Source organism: Lithobates pipiens, unplaced genomic scaffold (genome assembly GCF_037356315.1).
Source record: "Lithobates pipiens isolate NorthernLeopardFrog02 unplaced genomic scaffold, aLitPip1_a1.2 Scaffold_27, whole genome shotgun sequence".
In the NCBI taxonomy this organism is placed as follows: Eukaryota; Metazoa; Chordata; class Amphibia; order Anura; family Ranidae; genus Lithobates; species Lithobates pipiens.
This window is the reverse complement of record NW_027507788.1, coordinates 138,705,718-138,728,368: the sequence shown is the minus strand read 5'-3', so window position 1 is coordinate 138,728,368 and position 22,651 is coordinate 138,705,718. Positions and strand designations below refer to the sequence as shown.

Genomic DNA, 22,651 nt, shown 5'->3' with positions numbered 1-22,651 from the left:
GACACCCCAAGCTATTTGCTGAGAGGCATGTTGAGTCCATGGAATATTTTATATTTTGCCACAAGTTGCGGGAATATTACAAACTTTTTATTTTTATTTATTTTTTTCACAAAGTTGTCACTAAATGATATATTGCTCACGCATGCCATGGGCATATGTGAAATGACACCCCAAAATAAATTCTACTGCTTCTCCTAAGTACGGGGATACCACATATGTGGGACTTTTTGGGAGCCTAGCCGCGTACGGGGCCCCGAAAACCAAGCACCGCCTTCAGGCTTTCTAAGGGCGTTACAGTTTTGAAGGCCATAAAATGCCAAGATGGCACAAACCCCCCCCCCCAAATGACCCCATTTTGGAAAGTAGACACCCCTAAATTTAGGGGTACACTAGTGAGACTAGGTAATAAATGGCGGGTGCCCTGAAACTATAAAAAAATAACTAACCAACCAGCGTCACCTGTAACAGTTATATGGTGATCACTGGTGAAAGGGTTAACTAGGGGGCAATCAGGGGGCTTTATGCGGTAGTATATGGGGGTCCCTGGCGCTATAAAAAGCTGCGGCGAACCTAAATACCTACCTGCCTAACTAGCGTCACCTGTCACACTAATACAGCGATCAGAAAAACGATCGCTTATTAGGCTGGGTTCACGCTGGAGCGATGCGGGAACGCCACGAATCCGCGGCGGGTTCCCGCATCGCATGCCTCCCGGCGGCAGTTCACACTGCCCTATGCAAACTGCTGGGAGTGTCAGTGAAATGTTAATGACACCCCCAGATCAGTTCGCATATCGCAGTGCGATCTGCAAACTCGGATCGCATGGTGTGAACACCCATGCGATCCGATTCTGCTGCGTACCAAAAAAAGGGTCCCGTGCGAGTTTGCGGCGGGTGCGGCGGGTGCGACGCAAATTCAGCCATACTATCTGTATGGCTGAAGTCGAATCGCACAGAGATCGGATGTGATTTGCACTGCAGTGCGGTGCGAATCACATCCGTTCTCATAAACCGCTGCAATGTGAACCCAGCCTTAGTGACACTGGCGACGGGGGGGGGGATCACGGGGTTAAACCTTAATTGGGGGGTTAGGGGGGTACCCTAGAGCAAAAGGGGGCTAACCCTAACTGCCCTAACAGTTATTACAGTCACAAATGACACCAATGCAAAAAAAAAATAAAAAAATGCTATTGGTGTCACTGTGACTGGGGGGGCAGGGGTGATTGGGGGGGTGATCGGGGGGTGAAGGGGGGGTGTGAGTGTGCCTGGCATGTTCTACTGTGAAGTGTCGTGTTGGTGCAACTCACCGATCCTCTCTCCTCGGTGCTGGAACGAAAAATACCGACACGTAGGAGAGATTACATCACTTCCTCTCCTGTGTTTACATTACAGGAGAGGAAGTGATGTCACGCCTCACTTCCATTCATCAGGAGCGATCGAGAGGGGGTGGCCATGAATGAATGGCCGCCCCCTCATCCCGGATCGCTTCTGAACGAAAACCGACCGCCGCTGGCACCGGGGGGGGGGGCCCTATCGGGCCCCCCACCCGCGAGAAGGCAGGGACGTACAGGTACGCCCATATGCCTGCCCGTGCCATTCTGTCGACGTACATCGTCGTGCGGCGGTCGGCAAGTGGTTAAGTTGCACATACAGTATATTTTATTTACATGGGGAATGACATGGCATGCAACTTTGATGTCCAAAGTTGCATGACAAGTTGTACAAGTGGGAATGAAGCCTGAGAGTTGCATCAAAGTTGCACTCCAAAGTCGGCGCAACTTTGGAGTCGTACAAGTGTGGTAAACCTTCTGGTGGTAAACCTCACAGTTAAGTCTATTTGCTTTCTGCACTACCTGGCCACACTCTTTGCTCATTTTGCAATCATCTGAAATGAGCAACCCCATGTTCTTTTCTTCTTTCCTCTGGCCAGTAATACACCTCCTTTATTTCAGTGCCCATACTCTGGATGAATGAGTACAGTGGGTACCTTTGGACAGCAGCATTGCCAGTCTGGGGGGAGGGGAGTGTTAAATGTACTAGCAGATTTAAATACACTAGTAAATAGAAGCCAAAAGACAGCTAATAATATATAATCTGCTACAGCAAACAGTCTTTTTTCTTTTTTGGATAAAGGGTTTACATAGATAAATAAAAGCTTATCATTGTAAGCACCCCTGATAATGTTAAATTATATGTCTCAAGTCTGTAACGGATACATTCGAACTTACTTATCAGCAGTCCTTCTAGCTTGAACAAGAAATAAAGACATTGTTAATTGTCTTTATAATTGTTAATTATTGTTAAAACGTATCTCTTTGCAAAACCAAGGTTTCCTTATTCTAGTCAAAACTAAGAAAAAAAGGTTTGGCCAGACATACACGTATATATCATTATTTCAGTTTTCTCATAATGTGAATTTCATAATGTGAAATGTAGTCGCAAAATCAAGTTCATTCATATAGTACATGCATAGGAATTTCTTGCATGAGTAAAAAGTAAAAAGTATTGATGTTTTACCTAGCGCCTCATAAAATTTTTCAATACGATCTGTCATGATGAAAGTGGTTACCATACCAAATAAAGAAAGTGACACAGACAGCCACAAAAATTGGACATGATTTATCCCTTCCCTACTCTTTTTAAAACTGAAAAGAAAGTATATAAATTATTAATTAAATTAACAAGTTGTTTGTTCTGATTGGCTCTCCAGCACATCTCTATATAAAACTGAGCCTTTAATGTATAATTTGTAGGCAGCTTGCATATCTATGGGGCAGTAATGTATACATTTTTAACTCTTATGTGATATGTGTGCTGATAGACAACCTAACACCATGTCACAAGCTCTTTTTTTTTTTACTCCAAACATAGTCTCCTATTTCCAGATGCCATTAGCCTGATGTCTATAGAATGGAACTGAAGACTATGTGATTAGTGATGGCCGAACGGTTCGCCCGGCGGTCGTTTCGCGGCGAATTTCCGACTTTCGCCGTCCGCGGGTTCGAACGCCTTTTTCCGTCGTTCGCCCCGGCGGACTTACGTGTTTAATGTATACAAGAACTTTAACCTTTCGTGACACGTTTATCATGTGTTACAGGACAACCAATTGAGACATGACAGCTCATGGACACTTGGACATTCCCCCTAACCTATAAATACACCCGATCCGGTGGCCATTTTACATTCTTTCTTCTGTCACTGTAGGGAAAGGATCCTGTGTGGAGTAGGGACAGAGAAAACGCTAGCTATTTGGTACACAAAAGTTCTTTTCAGGACTGGTATAGGTGTTAGGTCAGCAGCCTGAGTTTCTTTTGTCAGTTTAGATAAAGGGACAGAGCGCTGTATGCTGCTATTTTAGGGACAGCTCAGCCAGATTAGTCTTTCTTCATCATCATCATCATCATCATCATTAGCTGTTACTATCAGGTCCACAAAAGAGCTGTTCCAGCTAATCGTTCCAGCCTACTCTTTTTTGCCAATTTGTATAGGGACAGGCAGGAAGCAGTGTGTCAGGCAGTGAGGATAATTTTAAAGACTTGCTGTTACTATTAGTTCCACAAAGGTTCTTTTCAGGACTGGTATCAGTGGTACGGTAATAGGCTTGTACACGTATAATATTCTTTCTTCCAAATATAGAAAGAATATTATACTTGACTGCTGCCCTTCTGCTGCAGTCTGCTAATCATTCACAACTCACTTGTTCCACAAAGCTCTTTATCAGGACTGGTAACTTGGTCTGTCTAGGGTGCTACGGTACATAGGCTTGGGTGCGGTACAGTCTGCTGTTCTGTAAGGACCGCTATCGGTCCACAATAGATAGGGTTGCCGTGCACTACTGCTGACCGCTGCCCTATACTGCAGCAGTCCTTCAGCGGTATAGGGACTGACGCACAGTCTGCTAAACACTAATACACAACCTGCTTGGTCCACAAAAGTTCTTATAAGGACTGGTAACTTGGTATAGGGTGCTACGGTACATAGGCCTGAGTGCGTTACAGTCTGCTGTTCTGTAAGGACCGCTATCGGTCCACAATACATAGGGTTGACGTGCACTACTGCTGACCGCTGCCCTATACTGCAGCAGTCCTTCAGCGGTATAGGGACTGACGCACAGTCTGCTAAACACTAACACACAACCTGCTTGGTCCACAAAAGTTCTTATAAGGACTGGTAACTTGGTATAGGGTGCTACGGTACATAGGCCTGAGTGCAGTACAGTCTGCTGTTCTGTAAGGACTGCTATCGGTCCACAATACATAGGGTTGCCGTGCACTACTGCTGACCGCTGCCCTATACTGCAGCAGTCCTTCAGCGGTATAGGGACTGACGCACAGTCTGCTAAACACTAATACACAACCTGCTTGGTCCACAAAAGTTCTTATAAGGACTGGTAACTTGGTATAGGGTGCTACGGTACATAGGCCTGAGTGCAGTACAGTCTGCTGTTCTGTAAGGACCGCTATCGGTCCACAATACATAGGGTTGCCGTGCACTACTGCTGACCGCTGCCCTATACTGCAGCAGTCCTTCATTGGTATAGGGACTGACGTACAGTCTGCTAATCACTAACACACAACCTGCTTGGTCCACAAAAGTTCTTATAAGGACTGGTAACTTGGTATAGGGTGCTACGGTACATAGGCCTGAGTGCGTTACAGTCTGCTGTTCTGTAAGGACCGCTATCGGTCCACAATACATAGGGTTGCCGTGCACTACTGCTGACCGCTGCCCTATACTGCAGCAGTCCTTCAGCGGTATAGGGACTGACGCACAGTCTGCTAAACACTAACACACAACCTGCTTGGTCCACAAAAGTTTTTATAAGGACTGGTAACTTGGTATAGGGTGCTACGGTACATAGGCCTGAGTGCAGTACAGTCTGCTGTTCTGTAAGGACCGCTATCGGTCCACAATACATAGGGTTGCCGTGCACTACTGCTGACCGCTGCCCTATACTGCAGCAGTCCTTCATTGGTATAGGGACTGACGTACAGTCTGCTAATCACTAACACACAACCTGCTTGGTCCACAAAAGTTCTTATAAGGACTGGTAACTTGGTATAGGGTGCTACGGTACATAGGCCTGAGTGCGTTACAGTCTGCTGTTCTGTAAGGACCGCTATCGGTCCACAATACATAGGGTTGCCGTGCACTACTGCTGACCGCTGCCCTATACTGCAGCAGTCCTTCATTGGTATAGGGACTGACGTACAGTCTGCTAATCACTAACACACAACCTGCTTGGTCCACAAAAGTTCTTATAAGGACTGGTAACTTGGTATAGGGTGCTACGGTACATAGGCCTGAGTGCGTTACAGTCTGCTGTTCTGTAAGGACCGCTATCGGTCCACAATACATAGGGTTGCCGTGCACTACTGCTGACCGCTGCCCTATACTGCAGCAGTCCTTCATTGGTATAGGGACTGACGTACAGTCTGCTAATCACTAACACACAACCTGCTTGGTCCACAAAAGTTCTTATAAGGACTGGTAACTTGGTATAGGGTGCTACGGTACATAGGCCTGAGTGCGTTACAGTCTGCTGTTCTGTAAGGACCGCTATCGGTCCACAATACATAGGGTTGCCGTGCACTACTGCTGACCGCTGCCCTATACTGCAGCAGTCCTTCATTGGTATAGGGACTGACGTACAGTCTGCTAATCACTAACACACAACCTGCTTGGTCCACAAAAGTTCTTATAAGGACTGGTAACTTGGTATAGGGTGCTACGGTACATAGGCCTGAGTGCGTTACAGTCTGCTGTTCTGTAAGGACCGCTATCGGTCCACAATACATAGGGTTGCCGTGCACTACTGCTGACCGCTGCCCTATACTGCAGCAGTCCTTCATTGGTATAGGGACTGACGTACAGTCTGCTAATCACTAACACACAACCTGCTTGGTCCACAAAAGTTCTTATAAGGACTGGTAACTTGGTATAGGGTGCTACGGTACATAGGCCTGAGTGCGTTACAGTCTGCTGTTCTGTAAGGACCGCTATCGGTCCACAATACATAGGGTTGCCGTGCACTACTGCTGACCGCTGCCCTATACTGCAGCAGTCCTTCAGCGGTATAGGGACTGACGCACAGTCTGCTAAACACTAACACACAACCTGCTTGGTCCACAAAAGTTCTTATAAGGACTGGTAACTTGGTATAGGGTGCTACGGTACATAGGCCTGAGTGCAGTACAGTCTGCTGTTCTGTAAGGACCGCTATCGGTCCACAATACATAGGGTTGCCGTGCACTACTGCTGACCGCTGCCCTATACTGCAGCAGTCCTTCATTGGTATAGGGACTGACGTACAGTCTGCTAATCACTAACACACAACCTGCTTGGTCCACAAAAGTTTTTATAAGGACTGGTAACTTGGTATAGGGTGCTACGGTACATAGGCCTGAGTGCAGTACAGTCTGCTGTTCTGTAAGGACCGCTATCGGTCCACAATACATAGGGTTGACGTGCACTACTGCTGACCGCTGCCCTATACTGCAGCAGTCCTTCAGCGGTATAGGGACTAAGAGTTTTGTCACAGGGTGATTTAAAAAATGACAGGCAGAGGAAGAGGCAGGCCCTTCCGCAGGGGTGGTAGGGGTAGGGCAGGAGCAACAGCCTTGAGCCAAAGTGGGAAGTTGCAGAAGGTGCGTTCAATTACTTTAAAGGACGCACCAGACTTGGTTGAGTGGCTCACTCAGCCTTATTCTTCTGCACCCTCCTCATCCTCTCGATCTGCACCCTCTTCTTCACTCTCTGCTATGTGCACCCCCAAAGACACTACCACCAACAACACCACCACCACCACATACCTTCCGCTTGAGTGCAAATGGGGGCCTTCATGCTCCAGTGTTTTAATAGGGACCCCCGTATAAAAAGCATGAGGGTCAAGGACCAGTACTGGGTGGCAACGTACTTAGATCCCCGGTACAAACACAAAATGGCGGAAATGTTACCGCCGTCGCAGAGGGCTGTCAGAATGCAGCACTTCCAGGCCTTGCTTCGAGAAATGCTGCATTCTGCTTTTGCGTGCGCTGGCAGAGGAGCAATTCCCACTCCCAGAGAAGGATTTGCGGGTACCAATCCAACAGCGCCTGCAAGAAGAGGCCGGTTTGAAGATGTGTTGGTGACTTCGGATATGAGGTCATTCTTTCAGCCGACCCATCGACAGGTGTCATCCGGATCCAGCATCAGGGAACGCCTAGACCGTCAGGTGTCCGACTACATTGGGTTAACGGCCGATGTGGACGCTCTGAGGAGTGATGAACCCCTAGACTACTGGGTGGGCAGGCTTGACCTCTGGCCAGAGCTTGCCCAATTTGCAATCGAACTGTTGGCTTGCCCCTCATCCAGTGTCCTGTCCGAAAGGACGTTCAGCGCAGCAGGGGGGATTGTGACCGATAAGCGTACTCGCCTAGCTCACGACAGTGTTAACTACCTCACATTTCTAAAAATGAATGAGGCATGGATCTCGGAGGAATTCAACACATGTGATCAGTAGACCATGTATATGTCTATAAACAATTTTTGGAATCAAGCACACAGACCTTCTTAATTCATTTGGCTCACTTCCCTGACCCAAAAAAGCACACCGTACTATATGCCCCTACCCTCCTCTTTGAAGAGGTTGAGCGGTGTCATATTTCTACTGGGGCTGCTTATTATGAGGGGTTCCCACCATCCCTGTGCTGTGCTGACTTCCTCCTGGGTGTTCTTATTATGAGGGGCTCCCACCATCCCTGTGCTGTGCTGACTTCCTCCTGGGGGTTCTTATTATGAGGGGCTCCCACCATCCCTGTGCTGTGCTGACTTCCTCCTGGGGGTTCTTATTATGAGGGGATCACACCATCCCTGTGCTGTGCTGACTTCCTCCTGGGGCTGCTTACGGTGCTGCTGTCAGCGCTGTATGTCACGGAGCTGCTGTCAGCGCTGTATGTCACGGAGCTGCTGTCAGCGCTGTATGTCACGGAGCTGCTGTCAGCGCTGTATGTCACGGAGCTGCTGTCAGCGCTGTATGTCACGGAGCTGCTGTCAGCGCTGTATGTCACGGAGCTGCTGTCAGCGCTGTATGTCACGGAGCTGCTGTCAGCGCTGTATGTCACGGAGCTGCTGTCAGCGCTGTATGTCACGGTGCTGCTGTCAGCGCTGTATGTCACGGAGCTGCTGTCAGCGCTGTATGTCACGGAGCTGCTGTCAGTGCTGTATGTCACGGAGCTGCTGTCAGCGCTGTATGTCACGGAGCTGCTGTCAGCGCTGTATGTCACGGAGCTGCTGTCAGCGCTGTATGTCACGGTGCTGCTGTCAGCGCTGTATGTCACGGAGCTGCTGTCAGCGCTGTATGTCACGGAGCTGCTGTCAGTGCTGTATGTCACGGAGCTGCTGTCAGCGCTGTATGTCACGGAGCTGCTGTCAGCGCTGTATGTCACGGAGCTGCTGTCAGCGCTGTATGTCACGGTGCTGCTGTCAGCGCTGTATGTCACGGAGCTGCTGTCAGCGCTGTATGTCACGGAGCTGCTGTCAGCGCTGTATGTCACGGAGCTGCTGTCAGCGCTGTATGTCACGGAGCTGCTGTCAGCGCTGTATGTCACGGAGCTGCTGTCAGCGCTGTATGTCACGGTGCTGATGTCAGTGCTCTGTATTACGGTGCTGCTGTCAGTGCTCTGTATCTCCTGCACCCTCTTGTTTGCCTACCCTGGTCCCTGACCTTCCCTCTCCTCCATTGCCTTCATTAGCTCCATAGTCCTGAATTGTCAGAACAATTTCCCAAATAAAAAAAAAATGCTTGTAGTTATCGATCCCAAATTCACCTCATACATGTATTATGCTATTGTCCAGGTGGTGGGACTACGTGCTACCCCCTAATAATTACCCCGTGGCCGCAAATTCGACCTAAAGGTTTGCGAAATTCGCCTCCCATTGAAGTCAATGGAGCCCGCGGCGAACGGTCGTTTTCGCGAACGTTTGTGTCCGTTCGCGTTTCGCGTTCGCGAAACGTCCCGTCGGAAGTTCGTCCATCACTATATGTGATGACTAGAGGTTAAATGTCAAAAAGATTATGATTACTTGTACTGATGGGAGATTTAATACCAAGTAATATTTATGCGCTTTCTGAATTTGAATATTTCTATATTTTATATTGATATCATTTCTTACCAATTACTGAATTGTCCAGTTTTAACCAACTATAGGAGATAATTTGTTATACTTGCAGGGTCTATTTTTTGGCATTAGAAGATATTTTATATCTTATGTCTGATAACATTGATTATTTAACACTAGCTTATAATTATCCTACATTTTGTTCTCTTTAATTCACTTCACTTTATTTTATCACAAAGAAAATGTTTCTTCCATTAGTCATTTGTGTTATGTATTTACATAGAAACTGAAAACTGTAGTCAATATGTTTTTTTTCCGGAATTCTTTTTCTTCTTGTCGGATGGCATACCGATGTCTCCTTGAAATTCTCTGAGGTTGCCTAATCTATGAACTGGGGTAGTTTGGGTTGTCTTGACACATGCAGTGATTTCATATGCAGTATACATGTTTAATCTCCTGAAGAAGCCATAGCCTGGCGAACCATGTTGAGAGAAAATACTGCATCATCATTGTAGAAAATCATTTGGATACTGCTTTAATGTTTTTAGGTGCAATCTTAATGTGATAAAATATATATATTTTTTTTTATTATTAAGTGTGTTGGTACCTTTAAAGTCCTGTTTCAAATTCCTTCTATTCAAGGTTTATTGTATTTCTTTTATAGATTAAATATGCCAATTTTAAAACTGGGACACATCGGCATGCATTTTTTTTGATAAGCCAACAAATTTCAGAAGCATTTGCTCATAAATGTTTGATATGTGCGAGTGTCAGACCACCTTGGAGTCTCACTTTTTTTGTTGAAGTAGAAGTGTGTCCACTGCTCCATTCTTTATATCACAAAACAAATAAATCCCTCCAGGCAACAAAGGCTAATCTGAGAATCAAAGCATACAGATCTTACCAATAGGGGCAACAAGAAGGAGAATAAATCTTAGTTTGTTTCGTTTTCCAGCACTAGATAGAACGGACCCTTAACCTACACTCACTCAATGAACTGTCTTTTTTCTAGGCTATAATCCAATCTTGGTGAGTGACGATCAGGCAGGTTAAAAAACCTGGCCTGTCATCCCAAAGGATAACAACTAATTTCTAATTACAAGAGTTCCACCCAACATGCGTATAAGTCAATAGAGTGTTCTGCTGAAAAGGTGCAATCTCGTCAGTCAAATCATGTCTATATATACAACTGTCTATGTAAAGCCCCATACACATGATCAGAAATCAGAAATTCTGCCAGAAAAAGTCGGATGTGAGCTTTTGGTCAGAAATTCTGACCTTGTGTATGCTCCATCGGACTTTTGCTGGCAGAATTCCAGCGAGCAAAAGATTGAGAGCAAGTTCTCTATTTTTCGGTCGGAAAAAGTTCCGATCGCAAATTCCGATCCTCTTTACAAATTCCGATGCGCAAAAATGCATGCTCGGAAACAATTCGACACATGCTCGGAAGCATTGAACTTAATTTTCTCGGCTCATCGTAGTGTTGTACGTCACTGCGTTCTTGACGGTCAAAAGTTCCGAAGATTTTTGTGTGACCGTGTGTATGCAAGCCAAGCTTGAGCCATCCAAGTTTTTTCCGACGGAAAATCCGCTCGTGTGTACGGGGCATTAGGTGAGATTTTTAATTTCAGCAGTTTTTGATCAGAGAGGCTACCAGCCCAAAACAGAGAGGCTGATTTGCTGAAGGTAAATAGACTGTTCGCTTTGCTAGGGAACTTTTTTCCCAGAGCTAAGTAAATGAAGTGAAGCTCTGTTGACTTCCATCATACAATCATGTGCAAGCAAATGTGTGTTTTTTATTATGTTTTCCTTGCACATGACTGGGTATTCTTTGGAAAGTGAAAATGTCACCACAATCACTAAGTTCTGGGGAAAATTTGCTTACAAAGTGCAACTTTCCTTCCAAACTGAACAGCCTACTTGCCTTTAGTAAATCAACTCCAGATACACACGCAGTATAATGATCCAAATATGTTACAGCAAGCATGCAAAAATTGTAAATCGCTTATAAAAAATGATATTAAGTTTAACATAACAACAAAAAATATATGCTCCCTGAAAATCCATCTTTGTTTATTTATAAAGACAGACCTCCTGTACAGCTAGAAGGCAGTCTGTGTATACTGAATGCAGCTGAACTAATCCTTCACAAATTTTATGTTTTTATCTTAATGTATTTGCTAATTAGGGATGTTTTCATTAACCACAGCAAACAGCTAATTATATCATGGTTGCTTGTTTTACACACAGACTGTTGCCCAGTTCTCTCTGTCCCAATTAGGCTAGAACTCAGAAAGGCAGCAATCTGAGAAGGGGATCATAAGGTCAGCCTGGTCTGAGAGGAGGAGTAGGGGCTCTCCTGAGTATTACAGACTTTCAGGTGGGGGGTCTTTAATTAGCCGAGGATAGACTGGCTAAGTATTTGCCACATGAGACCCTATCTTATCACTTGATATTGCAAATTTAAACTCAAACTGCAATCCATGCATTCTCACTGCTGTAACCATTTACGTGGATTGATTACATATTATTAAAGGAGGACAGATGGATGGAAATTATACAGTTGAATATGAACTCAATAAACAGAACTGAAAGAGACATTTCACATTAACATTCAGTCAGTGCAATGGCTTATTTACAGCTGAACTCCAGTCTGTTTTAAGAAAGCACAACCTAAGATTTTTTATAGAATTACAACATTAGATGATATATAAAACCTCCTCCGGAGAATTATTCCCTCCCCTTCCCCTCCTATATACCTTTTATGTTCTTCCCTTACTATATAATACTTACTATAAACATACTTTAGAAGTTATGGTCAAAACTTTAAAATCATATATTTTATTTTAGACATATTTATATTTTCTTGGGATTAAAATGTTTAAAACTCAGCTATAAGAATGTTTTCAAATTCTAAAATATATAAGGCCATTTATTGTCATTCCCACGAGAATATCTTGAAATTCTTCTTTGCTTTGTATCATCCGTACTTCAATATGTCTTTTTATTTCTGGTATCACATAATTTGTCTTATATTCTGTACATGTAATTTATTTTAACATAAAATAAAAAAATTTGAACGAGAAGAAACCACAACCTACAGGCACTGGGCGCTAATAGAAAAATGTGTAGAAATAAATTTTTTGGAAGTGTGGTTCGGTGGCCTATTGCCTTATCAAAGCTTGGGTAACATTCTGCATATTACAAGCTGTCTCACAGCTCCTGCTTGTGATTAGGGATGAGCTCAGGTGTGTTTGGATCCCAGTTTGAACCCACATGAGCTTTCCTAGCAGGAAGCTGTCATTGCACATCACCAAACAAATGCAGCCAAGGCATTACCCACTTAACCACTTCACCTCCGGAAGGTTTGCCCCCCTCCTGACCAGGCCAATTTTTGCAGTACTTTAACTGAATATTGCGTGGTCATGCGGCACTGTACCCTCAAAAAGTAGGGATTTTTTTTTCCACAAATAGACTTTTCTTTTGATGTTATTTGATCACCTCTGTGGTTTTTATTTTTGGAGCTATAAAGAAAAAAACTACCGACAATTTAAAAAAAAACTATATTTTTTACTTTCTGCTCTAAAAGACATCCAATAAAAAAATGTAAAAATTCTAATTTCTTCCCCAATTTAGGCCAATATGTATTCTGCTGCATATTTTTGATTAAAAAAAACTCCAATAAGTGTATATTGATTGGTTTGCGCAAAAGTTATAGCGTCTGCAAACTATGGGATATATTTATGGAATTTTTATATTTTTTTTACTAGTAATTGTGGCAATCAGCAACTTATAGCGGGATGGCGATATTGTGGCAGACAAATAGGACACCTAACTGACACTTTTGACACTTTTTTGGGTACCAATGACAATAATACAGTGATCAGTGCTAAAAATATGCACTGTCATTATACTAATGACACTGGTAGTGAAGGGGGTTAACATCAGGGGTGATTAAAGGGTTAAATGTGTGCCTAAAATGTGTTTTCTAACTGTGGGGTGGTGCTTTTACTAGTGGAAAACCAATCATAAGCAAGAAATTGCCGCTCCAACCTCCCAAATCCGTGGTAAAATGCTCACTCTGATGGAACTCACAGGTGCTGGCTCTGCTCCAGTTTGAGGAAAGAAAGAAGTCCTGGATGGCCGCACATCAAAAAAAAGCCATCTTTATTGTCAAATGATAAAATCCAAATACAGTCACCTCATAAATAGGGAAAAAAACAGGGCAAATAGCCAACGCATTTCACACCCTATCATGGCGCTTATTCATAGCTATTCAACTTACCAACCAGCCTGCAACAAACCAAATCCTAACAGTTTATGTTAAAACCAGGAGTTTAATTTGCACACATTTGCAAGTAAATGCGTAAATTGCTTCCAGACACCAGGATCCTCCCCCGTCATTTTGTTCCCGGAATCAAATGGTTGAGTCGCCCATCCTCAGCTTCTCCCCTCGGGGATTCAGGGTAAGATCCGTCCACACAAAGCAGTTCTTTCCAACTCTGGTCCGTGGCCTCTGATCCCAAACCACTCAACAATCTGAAGATTGTTACACACAATGTTCAGGGCCTAAACTCGCCGGTCAAACGCCGGAAAGCTTTTAACCTTTACCATTCACAACGCTTAGATGTCTTGCTATTACAGGAAACTCACTTCCCAACATCTTTCAATCCTTCTTTTTTATCCGGGCATTTCCCCCAATTTTTCCTTTCTAAGGCTAGTAATAAGACAAAGGGTGTTGCTATCTGTTTTGGCAAAAATGTAGGCTTTTCTCACGCTTCCACATTCAGTGATAAAGAGGGCAGGTACATCTTGGTCAAGGGCACTATTGAGGGCTCGGTGTATTCCTTTATTTCATATTATGCTCCAAATAAAAACCAGGCGGGTTTCTTTTCCTCCATGTTGTCCACTCTTAGCCCTATGCTGGAAGGGAGGGTTGTCATGGGAGGGGATACTAACCTTCCCTTTGACCATTCTCTGGATAAATCATCTAGGGGAGTCCCCAACTCGCGGAGACCCCCGAGACAGAGCACTAAAATTGCCTCCTCATTGTATTCCCTGGGAATGGTGGACATCTGGAGGGAACTAAACCCTAGAACAAAAGACTACACCCACTTTTCCGCCCCACACCAACTTTACACAAGAATCGACCACATCTTCCTTCAATCACGTGACATTCCAACCGCTTCTAAAGCATTGATTAGAGACTCTCCCATTTCGGACCACTCTATGGTCATAGTTCATTTATTACGAACTTATGACTCGGGACGCCGGTTTACTTGGCGGCTAAATGAGGCCCTTTTAAGTGACATGGCTAATTGTGTTTCCATTCAAAGAGATATCCAAGAGTATTTCGTACTGAATGACACTGACTCGATTTCCCCAGAATCCTTATGGGCGGCCCACAAGGCAGTGATCAGGGGTAAGATTATCCAACTCTCTACACAGCTTAAGAAGGGGCGGAAGAGCGAAATAGACAGACTCACCAGGGAATTTCATTCCCTCAGTAAGGCACATAAACGCAACCCTACCAGGGCGTGCTACTTGCCTGCGAAACTGCTAGAACTGCATTAAACTTAGCTCTTACCACTGCGGCGGAGAAACAACTGAGATGGTCGGGATCCCGCTTCTACTCCCAAACAGACAAAATAGGACCCAAACTGGCATTAAAGTTAACCCCGAGACCGCGTCTCCACGCTTTCCCCAAAATTCGTGTTCTCTCGGGTGATCTATCCAACAACCCTCTCAGTATCATGGAAACATTTCACAAATTTTATAGTTCCCTATATAAGGAGATTAGCCCTGACACCTCTCCCCAGTTAGATGAATATTTGGACTCAGTCCCTCTACCGAGGCTCTCTTCGGAACATTCGGATCTCCTAGAAGATCCAATTTCTGAAGCGGAAGTTCTGGGAGTCATATCACACCTAAAACAGAACTCGGCCCCTGGCCCGGATGGCTTTTCAGTGGGGTACTACAAAAAATTCGCGACAACACTCGCACCTTTCATGGCCAAATTCTACAATTCGCTCAGGTCTGGGTCTCCCCTGGACAAAGCCCTGAACCTGGCTTACATTTCCGTTATTCCAAAACCGGGCAAAGACTCCACAGTAGTATCAAATTTTCGTCCTATCTCTCTAATCAATAACGACATCAAGATCTTTACGAAAATTCTTTCTAACAGACTTTCGTCCTTTATTGCCCAATATATCCACAAAGACCAGGTGGGCTTTGTCCCGGGGAGACAAGGACCAGACCAAGTTAGGAGAACAGTGGATATAATATCGCTACTTAACTCGCGCTGGGATGGGGGTCCCAGCCAAGAGGGATTCCTACTATCAGTAGATCTACAAAAAGCCTTTGATACCATCTCGTGGTCCTACTTATTCAATGTACTGCAGAGATGGGGCTTTGGTCCACATTTTTTACATTCACTGCGATCTCTATATTCGGCCCCGTCTGCTCAAGTCAGGCTTCAAGGATGCTTTTCGGACCCCCTCGTAATAGAGAAAGGTACTAGACAAGGTTGCCCCCTATCTCCTCTCTTATTTGTTATAGCGATCGAAACCTTAGCCATAACCATTAGGAATCACCCTGATATTACAGGAGTTAGATGTGGAGGCCAAGAACACAAATGTGCACTATTCGCAGACGATTTATTATTATATGTTACCTCCCCTCTGATCTCCACTCCTAACGTCTTCTCTGTACTACTTTGGCAAGGTCTCGGGTCTATGCGTTAATCCAGCGAAGTCTCTAGCACTTAACGTTACAGTCCCCGCAGAACGTCTCGAAAGCTTGCAGAACCATTTTCCTTTTGCTTGGTGCCAGTCTTCTCTCCCATATCTCGGGGTGAACATCTCCCCCTCAATAGACTCCCTATACGCCCACAACTACCCTGCAGTCTTCAAGAGGATCACATCAGACCTCCTGAGCTGGGAAAAGCTACACATATCCTGGTTGGGCTGTATTAATGCAATTAAGATGACCCTTCTTCCACGACTCCTTTACCTGTTCAGATCTCTCCCTATTCCATTAAGAAAAGCCCAATTACAACCTCTGCAAACCAGAATTCTCCAGTTCGTATGGTATCCGAAGGGCAGGCGCTGCTCGAAACACATTTTATACAGATCGAGATCCCAAGGAGGTCTGGCCCTACCGAACCTCTGGTGCTACTATCAATCGGCGCAACTCGCACAATTAGCAACAGTTTACTCTAAAGGCCCGAAACCTGATTGGGTTGGAATTGAACGTCAGGCTATCCCCCGCCATACTATCGATTACATCATTTGGTCCTCGCCCAAACTCCGACCCCCAATCCTATCCCCTACACTATCACACTCTATTGCCCTATGTGACCAACTACATAAACAACCGGCTCTTGTCTCTGCCCTCCGCCCTCTCACACACATGTTCCACAACCCCTCCTTTCCCCCGGGAATGAATATTCTAGCATTCAGTTGGTGGCTCAACAAAGGCCTTTTTAGGATTGGCGACTTCTTTACCCCGGCGGGCCCCGTTACAGCAGCATACTGCACCAGTAAACTCCAAATGCCACCGTCTGAACGATATAGACTCTCACAACTGTTACACTTTCTCCACTCACTCTGGCCCAAGAAGACCATTCCCCCCCGAGCTACCCCTTACGAAGCCTGGTGTTCTGAGGCTGCGGACCAGAGGGGAGGGATTTCAATCATATATGCCTCCTTGGCTACTGCGTCCTCCAAGCCCTCCTATGCTTTGGCCTGGGAGGCAGACTTGGATATTTCCTGGGATCAGAAAGTGTGGTTTGCGAACTTTCAGCGTTCCTTTAAACGGATCTGCAATGTTTCCCTGATAGAAGCGAACCTTAAGGTCTTGACCAGGTGGTATAGAGTCCCTGTCATCCTTGCCAGGTACTATCCTAATGCCTCACCGCTGTGCTTTAGGAAATGTGATCATTGGGGCTCCATGCTTCATATATGGTGGTCTTGCCCGAAAATCCGGGGTCTGTGGAACAGGGTCTTCCATCTGATCCGTAAGGTAACATCAGTCCAGGTCCCGCAGACTCCGGAGATAGCGATTCTCAACCTCAAAATAGACAAGATAGACAAACACACCCAAACTTTGATTTTCTTTATCCTATTAGGGACCAAGATTACTATCGCGGCCCACTGGAAGAAGCCCAGTGTTCCATTCGCAGCGGTGAGGCACAAAATATCCTGGATCATGGCTCAAGAAAAGATGGTCAGCATCACCTTAGACAAAACCCGAACCTTCGAATGCATCTGGGAACCCTGGGCGAAATATTTCCACATCTCCCTGGTCCCGGGAGTTCCCCCGGCCTGATCTCCCAATCCGGAGGTCCTGGATATTTCCTCCTGCTGCTTCCCCTTTCGCCCCACACTCTGTCCTTTATCTCTATTCCCTTTTCTTTTTCCTTTCTACCTTTCACTTGTCTTCGCTTCTTTCATTCTCTGTTTTTGGAGATCCTCTACCTCTGAGAACCGAGGTACCTGATTAGGGCAGAGTTTGACCATTTGAGTTTGTTTCGTATTTTATTAGCTCTTCTGGTATATACGTCACGTCCTCCCAATTACCTGAAGGTGGACGAAAATTTCATGGTTCATAAGTGCTGGGGGACCCTTTTTAAGTTTGCAACCAGTCTTCTTCCCTTATTCTCCCTCTTGTTTGTAAGATACATTTAGGCTAGCATTGGTTTCCTGGCCTCCTCTTTTTTAGGCGGCTGATGGCGCGTGGGGGGGGGGAGTCGGGGCCTTCCCCTCCGCAGCAAGATCCCTGCAGGGGCGGAGGGGGGGTCGCGCTCTCGCCTCCTCACTCGTTCTCCAGCTGATGGTGCATGGCCTGCCTTCTTTTTTCCTTATATGGTGACACACTTGAGTAGGCACGCTAGGGCCAGGTCCATTTTCTCTCTGGTTGTCATATTCATAGGCTTCGTGGTTAGCTCCGCCTGACACATTCATCCAGACTTGCTACATTCCCTCATGTACTTTCTATGTTGCTTGTTATATGTTGTAAAGATGACATTCTGCATTTTGAATTTTGCTTACACCTACTGGCTGATGTTACTGTTTAACACCTGTTACTAAAAATAAAAAACTATTGAAAGAAATGCGTAAATTGCAGAGCCACTATAAGGCAACTCAGTATTATCTGCAGTTCTAACTCTATATATGGATCAGTAAACCTAGCCCAACCACTAGAACGGCTAACTGTCACCCAACTCTACAAGCAGTTCAGTTCTAAGTCGAAAGAACTAGAATAGGCAATGTGTGAGTACACAGTACACTACATCTCTACAATATAAAGTGCAAATAATGAAGGGTTATTGGATAATCCAGGAATACAGGCAGAGTTAGAGGAAGTCTGGAACATTTTAATATACATAGGAATGTTGCTCTCCATGCTCAGCATCATGATGTGTAAGTGGCTGCGTGCCAATTCCTTTAATTCCTAAAGCTCTTGGCCACAGCTTAGGCCATCATCATGGGTAGAAAGGGAGAGAGTCGTGTCCAATCAAAGTTTGGAGGATGGAAAATCTAAACCTGCGTGTTTATGTGGAAAGTCCTACTGCTTTTTTTTATTTTCTCTACACAATTCCCACCAGGCCCGAACTGGGACAAAAAATAGGCCCGGGCATTTTGGATTGAGCAGCCCATGACATGGTAACCGGCCCCTTCCCCGCGCTCCACTCTGACAAGTCCCCTGAGAGAGGGGAGGGGGAACCCAGCAAAGGAGTGGGGGGGTTGAGGTGGGACCAGGAAAGAGCATGGGGGTATGGAGAGCACAGGGAAGAATCTTGAGAACATGGGGTGGGGCAAGAGCACAAGGAGGAAGAGAAGAGCACAAGGGGCAGCGGAGAGCATGGGGGGAGGTGGAGAGGACAGGGGGCAGCAGAGAGCATGGGGGGTGGTGGAGAGCACGGGGGGGGGGGGGCGGTGGAGAGCATGGGGGGAGGTGGAGAGCGCAGGGAGGCAGCAAAGAGCATAGGGGGAGATGGAGGGCATAGGGAGGGTGGTGGAGAGCATGGGGGGATGTGGCGAGCACAGGGAGGGTGGCAGAGAGCATTGGGTAGGTGGAGAGCACAAGGAGGGTGGTGGAGAACATAGGGAGGGGGCGGTGGAGAGCATGGGGAGGTGGAGCGCACTGGGGGGGTGGCAGAGGGCATGGGGGAGGTGGATTGCACTGGGGGGGTGGCCGAGGGCATGGTTGAGGTGGATTGCACCGGGGGGGGGGTGGCAGAGAGCATGGGGGAGGTGGAGCAAACTGGGGGGTGGCAGAGGGCATGGGGAGGTGGATTGCACTGGGGGGGTGGCAGAGGGCATGGGTGAAGTGGATTGCACTGGGATGGTGGCAGAGAGCATGGGGGAGGTGGAGCGCACTGGGGTGGTGGCAGAGGGCATGGGGGTTGTGGAGCGCACTGGGGGGGTGGCAGAGGGCATCGGTGAGGTGGATTGCACTGGGGGGTGTGGCAGATGGCATGGGGGAGGTGGATCGCACTGGGGGATGCAGCGGGCATGGTTGAGGTGGATTGCACTGGGGGGTGGCAGAGAGCACGAGAAGGCAAAGAGTATGGGTGGTGTAGAGAGCCTGGGGGGGGGGGGCAGCAGTAATAAGCAGGAAAGGAGGAGGGGTGGGGGCGGCTGCATATAGAACAATCATTCTCTCCATCTTCCTCCTGCAGTCTCCTGCTTCTCCTCTACCTCTCACAGGCATTCTGATACTGCAGGAGGAAGATGGAGAGAATGATTGTTCTATATGCAGCCGCCCCCATCGCTCCTCCTATCCAGGTTATAAGGGGGTGAGCGCAGAGCACGGCGCGGAACTCACATTTTCTGTTATCCGGTGTTCTGCCAGGACTCAGCAACAGGTGTCTGCTTTGGCTCCTCCCCCTTCACAGTCATCATATACAAGAGATGACCAGAGACTGCAGATCTATTACAGGAGATGACCAGAGACTGCGAATATAATGCAGGGGATGACCAGAGACTGCAGATCTATTACAGGAGATGACCAGAGACTGCGGATCTAATACAGGAGATGACCAGAGACTTCAGATCTATTACAGGAGATGACCAGAGACTGCGGATCTAATACAGGAGATGACCACAGACTGCAAATCTAATACAAGAGATGACCATAGACTGCGGATCTATTACAGGAGATGACCAGAGACTGCGGATCTAATACAGGAGATGACCACAGACTGCAGATCTAATACAGGAGATGACCAGAGACTGCAGATCTAATAAAGGAGATGACCAGAGACTGCGGATCTAATACAGGAGATGACCACAGACTGCAAATCTAATACAAGAGATGACCAGAGACTGCGGATCTATTACAGGAGATGACCAGAGACTGCGGATCTATTACAGGAGATGACCAGAGACTGCGGATCTATTACAGGAGATGACCAGAGACTGCGGATCTAATACAGGAGATGACCAGAGACTGCAGATCTAATACAGGAGATGACCAGAGACTACAGATCTATTACAGGAGATGACCAGAGACTGCGGATCTATTACAGGAGATGATCAGAGACTGCGGATCTAATACAGGAGATGACCACAGACTGCAGATCTAATACAGGAGATGACCAGAGACTGCGGATCTAATACAGGAGATGACCACAAACTGCAAATCTAATACAAGAGATGACCAGAGACTGCGGATCTATTACAGGAGATGACCAGAGACTGCGGATCTATTACAGGAGATGACCAGAGACTACGGATCTAATACAGGAGATGACCAGAGACTGCGGATCTAATACAGGAGATGACCAGAGACTACAGATCTATTACAGGAGATGACCAGAGACTGCGGATCTAATACAAGAGATGACCAGAGACTACGGATCTATTACAGGAGATGACCAGAGACTGCGGATCTAATACAGGAGATGACCAGAGACTATGGATCTAATACAGGAGATGACCAGAGACTGCGTATTTAATACAGGAGATGACCAGAGACTGCGGATCTAATACATGAGATGACCAGAGACTGCGGATCTAATACAGGAGATGACCAGAGACTGCGGATCTAATACAGGAGATGACCAGAGACTGCGGATCTAATACAGGAGATGACCAGAGACTGCGGATCTAATACAGGAGATGACCAGAGACTGCGGATCTAATACAGGAGATGACCAGAGACTGCGGATCTAATACAGGAGATGACCAGAGACTGCGGATCTAATACAGGAGATGACCAGAGACTGCGGATCTAATACAGGAGATGACCAGAGACTGCGGATCTATTACAGGAGATGACCAGAGACTGCGGATCTATTACAGGAGATGACCAGAGACTGCGGATCTAATACAGGAGATGACCAGAGACTGCAGATTTAATACAGGAGATGACCAGGGACTGCGGATTTAATACAGGAGATGACCAGAGACTGCGGATCTATTACAGGAGATGACCAGAGACTGCAAATCTAATACAAGAGATGACCAGAGACTGCGGATCTAATACAGGAGATGACCAGAGACTGCGGATCTATTACAGGAGATGACCAGAGACTGCAAATCTAATACAAGAGATGACCAGAGACTGCGGATCTAATACAGGAGATGACCAGAGACTGCGGATCTAATACAAGAGATGACCAGAGACTGCGGATCTAATACAGGAGATGACCAGAGACTGCGGATCTAATACAGGAGATGACCAGAGACTGCGGATCTAATACAGGAGATGACCAGAGACTGCGGATCTAATACAGGAGATTACCAGAGACTGCGGATCTAATACAGGAGATTACCAGAGACTGCGGATCTAATACAAGAGATGACCAGAGACTGCGGATCTAATACAGGAGATAACCAGAGACTGCAGATTTAATACAGGAGGTGACCAGAGACTGCGGATCTATTACAGGAGATGACCAGAGACTGCGGATCTAATACAGGAGATGACCAGTGTGAAAGGGATCTCTAAGAGAGACTGACCACTTTTATTTTTTATTAAGATCAGTTTTAGGCTGGGTTCACACTGCTGCGACTACGAGAACCGGATGTGATTCGCACCGCACTGCAGTGCAAATCACACCCAATCTCTATGCGATGCGAGTTCAGCCATATAGATAGTATGGCTGAATTTGCATCGCACCCGCCCCAAACTCGCACAGGACCCTTTTTTTGGTCAGCAGCAGAATCGGATCGCATGGGTGTTCACACCATGCGATCCGATTCCTGTCCGAGTTTGCAGATCGCACTGCGATATGCGAACTGATCTGGGGGTGTCATTAACGTTTCACTGACACTCCCAGCAGTTCGTATAGGGCAGTGTGAACTGCCGCCGGGAGGCATGCGATGCGGGAACCCGCCGCGGATTCCCGGCGTTCCCGCATCGCTGTAGTGTGAACCCAGCCTAAAGCATTGCCAGGCATGAAAAAAAAATAAAAAAAAACACTATCAGCCAAGATACAAAAAACACATTGGCAGGCATGATAAAAAAATAAAAAAAACACATTGGCACAGGCATGATAAAAAAAAGAACACATTATCAGCAAAGATGCATAAAAAAATATACAT

The 22,651-nt window shown here is 46.2% G+C and overlaps 1 protein-coding gene across 1 annotated transcript in view; it reads left to right on the top strand.

Moving 5' to 3' along the window:
- Positions 1-22,651, top strand: part of MYBPC2 (myosin binding protein C2) — a 161,249-nt gene that overhangs the window by 19,163 nt on the left and 119,435 nt on the right. The gene's annotated exons all lie outside the window — the stretch shown is intronic.